At 39.6% G+C, this 5,452-nt stretch overlaps 1 pseudogene; it reads left to right on the forward strand.

The window, feature by feature from the left end:
• Nucleotides 1–834: 834 nt before the first annotated feature.
• LOC105465869 (peptidyl-prolyl cis-trans isomerase D pseudogene) lies at nucleotides 835–1,946 on the forward strand (annotated as a pseudogene).
• Nucleotides 1,947–5,452: the final 3,506 nt, after the last annotated feature.

Consider the following 5,452-nt stretch of genomic DNA (forward strand, 5'->3'; position numbering starts at 1 on the left):
CACCCTCTAATAATAATAATAATAAACCTGTCAACAAACTGGGAATAGAAGGTAACTTCTTCAAGATAAGAGACACATGTGACTAAAAAACAGAGCTAAATTCACATTTAACAGTCAAAGGCTGAAACTTCTCCCCCTAAGTATAAGAAGAGGACAAGAATACCCCCTCACTATTTCCATTCAACATTGTACTGCAGTAGGTTCTAGACAGGGCAATTGAGCAAGAAAATAAATAAATACAAGTCACCCATATTAGAAAGGAAAATGTAAAACTATTTTTATTTGCTGATTATACCATTGTATATAGAGATGATCCTAAGGAATCCATTAGTAACTACTGAAACAAAAGGATTCAGTCAAATTTCAGGATATGCTATGGATTGAATGTTTGTGGCCCTGTCCCCTAAATGTATATGTTAAAGCCTAATCTCCAGTGTGATAATATTTGAAGGTGGAGCCTTTGGGATATAATTAAGTCATTAGGGCAGAGCCCCTATGGATGGGATTAGTGCTCTTTATACGAGGTGGCCAGAGAACTAGCTCTCTCTCTGCTCTCCACCATGTGAGGGTACAATGAGAAGACAGCCATTTGGAACCAGGAAGAGGGCCTATCGCCGGGAACCAAATTGGCCTGTACTTCTTATCTTGGACTTTCCAGCCTCCAGAACTGTGAGAAATATATGTTTATTATTTCAGCCACTCATTCTATGGTAATTTATTATAACAGCCTGAACTAAGACAAGATACAGTATCAATGCTTAAAAATCATGAGGGAGGAGTTTGAGTTGCCGGGCGGCCACGAGGATCTGCGTCCAAATGCGTGTGCAAGTCGAGATGTCGCATCCGTCCCCCCAAGTCAAGCCCTCCAACCCCAGTAACCCTCGAGTCTTCTTTGACGTGGACATCGGAGGGGAGCGAGTTGGTCGAATTGTCTTAGAATTGTTTGCAGATATTGTACCCAAAACTGCGGAAAATTTTCGTGCACTGTGTACAGGACAAAAAGGCATTGGCCCACGACTGGGAAACCTCTCCATTTCAAAGGATGCCTTTTTCATCGAATTATTAAGAAATTTATGATTCAGGGTGGAGACTTCTCAAATCAGAATGGGACAGGTGGAGAAAGTATTTATGGTGAAAAATTTGAAGATGAAAATTTCCATTATAAGCATGATTGGGAGGGTTTACTGAGCATGGCAAACGCAGGTTGCAACACAAATGGTTCTCAGTTTTTTATCACAACAGTTCCAACTCCTCATTTGGATGGGAAACATGTGGTGTTTGGCCAAGTAGTTAAAGGAATAGGAGTGACAAGGATATTGGAAAATGTGGAAGTGAAAGATGAAAAACCTGCTAAATTGTGCATTATTGCAGAATGTGGAGAATTGAAGGAAGGAGATGATTGGGGAATATTCCCAAAAGATGGCTCTGGCGGCAGTCATCCAGATTTCCCTGAGGATGCGGATATAGATTTAAAAGATGTAGATAAAATTTTATTAATAACAGAAGACTTAAAAAATATTGGAAATACTTTTTTCAAATCCCAGAACTGGGAGATGGCCATTAAAAAATATGCAAAAGTTTTAAGATATGTGGACAGTTCAAAGGCTGTTATTGAGACAGCAGATAGAGCCAAACTGCAACCTACAGCTTTAAGCTGTGTACTGAATATTGGTGCTTGTAAACTGAAGATGTCAAATTGGCAGGGAGCAATTGACAGTTGTTTGGAGGCTCTTGAAATAGACCCATCAAATACCAAAGCATTGTACCGCAGAACTCAAGGATGGCAAGGATTAAAAGAATATGATCAAGCATTGGCTGATCTTAAGAAAGCAGAGGAGATAGCACCAGAAGATAAAGCTATCCAGGCAGAACTGTTGAAAGTCAAACAAAAGATAAAGTCACAGAAAGAGAAAGAGAAGGCAGTATATGCAAAAATGTTTGCTTAGAAAGCATTCAGTTTTGCTTATTGTGTGTTGTGTAAATGCAATAAGAAAATGTAAAGTTTTTTGTCTATTAATATGATCCCTAATGTGTTTCTTTTGACGCCTTAGTTCCTTATTGTTTACAGTTTAGGAGTACTGATAGGGGTTCATGCTTAATAAACGTGTCACAATACAGTCAGTAAAGTGGTTTTGTTTGTTTCTTTGAGATGGAGTCTTGCTCTGTCACCCAGGCTGGAGTGCAGTGGCATGATCTCGGCTCACTGCATCCTCTGCCTCCCGGATTCAAGTGATTCTCCTGCCTCAGCTTCCCAAGTAGCTGGGATTACAAGCATATGCCACCACGCCTGGCTAATTTTTGTATTTTTAGTAGAGATGGGGTTTCACCATATTGGTCACGTCACGCTGGTCTTGAACTCCTGACCTCGTGATCTGCCCCTGCCTTGGCCTCCCAAAGTGCTGGGATTACAGGTGTGAGCCACCATGCCCGATGAAGTAAAATGTTTTTAAAAATGGTTATCTGCATTATTCATAAAGAATAATGGTGTCCAGTCTTTTTAAACTTGTAAAGACACATCTTATTGAATAAAGAGATGACAGTTTAGTTTGTAAAAAAAAAAAAAAAAAAAAAAAAAAAATCATGAGGGCTCAATCCCACAAGACTGCCCTGCACTTTAGATGCCAATTACAAGTTCCAGGTTATGATCTGTACTTCTAACAGAACAACTATAAATCAGGGTTCTCGTTCAATTAATTTGCTGGAGAAGCTCACAGAACTCAGGGAAACACTTCACTTACATTTACCCATCTATTGAAAAGGATATTACAGAAGATACAGATGAACACCCAGAAGGAAAAGATATATTGGGCAAGGTATGTGGAATGGGGCACCAGGCTTCCATGCCCTGTTCAAGTGAGGCACCCTTCAGGAACCTCCAGGTGTGCAGCTATCCCAAAGCTCTCTTAACCTTGTTATTTTGGGTTCTTATGGAGGCTTCATTATGTAGACATCATTGGCCATTGGTGATCGATTCAACCTTTAACTCCTCTCTGCTCCAATCTTCTAATCATGCCCTGGTCTTTCCAGTGAACAGCCCACATCCTGAAGATATCTAGGGTCTGCCAATCATCAGTCATCTTATTAGCATACAAAAGACACTCTTATCGCTCAGGATACTTCAAGGGTTTTAGGGGCTGTATGCCAGAAAAGGAGATCAAAGAGTAAATATATATTTCACAACATCACAGTGAATAATTCCATTTACCATAGCATCAAAAAGAATAAAATAACTTAGAAATAAATCTAACCAAAACTACAAAACATTGCGGAAATAATTTAAAGAAGATCTAAATAAATTCCAAGATACCCAGTGTTCATAGGAAACCCTGTTCGTGGGAAATTATGTCCTCTGGAAACTCTGTGTTCAGGGATTGTAAGGCAATATTGTTGAGATAACAATACTCCCCAAGTTTATCTACAGAGTCAGTGCAACCCTTATCAAAATCCCAATGGTCCTTTTGTTCAGAAAAGGAAAAGACAATCCTAAAATTCATATGGAGTCGAAAGCGACCATGAAATTAGCTGGGCATGGCGGCATACGCCTGTAACCCCAGTACTCAGGATGGTGAGGCAGGAGAATCGCTTGAACCCAGGAGGCGGAGGCTGCAGTGAGCCGAGATCGTGTCACTGCACTCTAGCCTGGGCGACAGAGCAAGACTCCGTCTCAAAAAAAAAAAAAAAAAAAAAAAAAAGGACCATGGGCAGCTAATAAAATCTTAATAATATTTTCAGAGAAATCACACTTACTGATTTCAAACACACTGCATAGTTACAGTAATCAAAAAATAAATGTGGCTCTTGCATAAGGATAAATAAAAAACATGGTTTTCGCATACAATTCTATGAGATAGAATTAGGAGTCCAGATATAAGCCTATACATCTGTAGTAAATTGATTTTCAACAAGTATGCCAAGACAATTAAATGAGCTAAGAATTGTCTCTCCAACAGAAGGTGCTGAGACAACTGGATATCCATGTGCAAAAGAATGAATTTGGTCCCCTTTCATCACACCATGTCTTCATCACACCATATGTAATAATTAACTCAAAATGAGTCAAAGACATAAATATAAGAGCTAAAAACAAACAAAATTTTACAAGAAAATATAGGGGTACATTTTCATGAACTTGGATTTGGCAACGTTTAGTTAGATGTGACTCCAAAAGCACAACCAAGTTTTAAGCTTTTGTGCATCAAAAATACTATCAAGAAAGTGAAAAGACACCCCACAAAACGGGATAAAATATTTTCAAATCATATATCTGGTAAGGTTCTCCTATCCAGAATTTAAAAAGAACAATTAACAGCCCTGCTACAAACAATTCAATTAAAAAATGAATAAAGCACTTGAAATAGACATTTCTCCAAAGATACACAAATGTCCAACAAGCACACAAAAAGATGCTCATTCTCATTAGTCATTAGAGAAATGCAAAATAAAACCACAATAAGATACCTCTTCATACCCACTAGGATGGCTGTAACGATAAAAACGATGGAATCATTTCTATAATGTCTTTCTCCACAGATTTATGATCTCACAAAATCCTGTTTTAATTATAGCAATTGTTCTGAGTTATAAGTTTAGTGTCTAGGTTATTCTGTTCAAGTGAACAGAATAACTCATGAGAAAGCACAATTTATAGGTATTTAAAAATTAAACGTCTGAAGATAGGAGGCAACGGCAAAATTATGAAAAATCCTAATGCTGAATTTTATGAAGCTACTACAAAACATGTTCTCAGAAAATATCTAAAAAAACTGAGCAAATGTTTATTCTATATGCAAATAGGCAGGGCATGAAAGTGCGTATGCAAAATTATCCAAGCTTTGTAAGAGCTTAGAAAAAAGGAAAAGGAAATCCTGAGTGTTATTATTTCACTGTGAGCCCTGGAAAATGGGAGGCCGGCTTACAGTTATTTTCTCTTCATGCCAATTTTCTGAATTTTACAGTGTCAATATTGTGCATGCAATTATTTTGCAATCAGGAGAAAAGAAAAGAAATCCTCAAGAAGTTAAGTCTGGGAATGACAAGTCAGTAAAAATTACGTAGATTGGGTCAAGATGGCAGCCTGAACATTGAGCACTAGCGCATTTCTCTTGTCCTACAACAAATCCCCTTCAATGGCGGGTGGGGGGACGCGGGGAGGGAGGGAAAAGGAAAGTGCCAATTCCGGAAGGGTGGAAAGCAGATGGGGCAGGGGCGCTGAGAGTTGAGGTGAGGTGGGGGGAGTGGGGAGTGCTAAGCCAGGGGAGGTAAACCTATGCAGTGAGAGAGAGGTGGTTGTGGGATCCCCAGCTTCTGATTTGGGGGAAGCTGAGGGACCGAGAGCCTAAGAGCACCTTCCACGCCCAGGGCTGTGGTAGAGGTTGGTGGGGGAGGAGCGCCGCGCGGTGTTTGGCAGGAAGAGGAGGCCTCTCTACTGGCCGGAAGCTGCGCTAGAAAAAGA

Source organism: Macaca nemestrina, chromosome X (genome assembly GCF_043159975.1).
Source record: "Macaca nemestrina isolate mMacNem1 chromosome X, mMacNem.hap1, whole genome shotgun sequence".
In the NCBI taxonomy this organism is placed as follows: domain Eukaryota; kingdom Metazoa; phylum Chordata; class Mammalia; order Primates; family Cercopithecidae; genus Macaca; species Macaca nemestrina.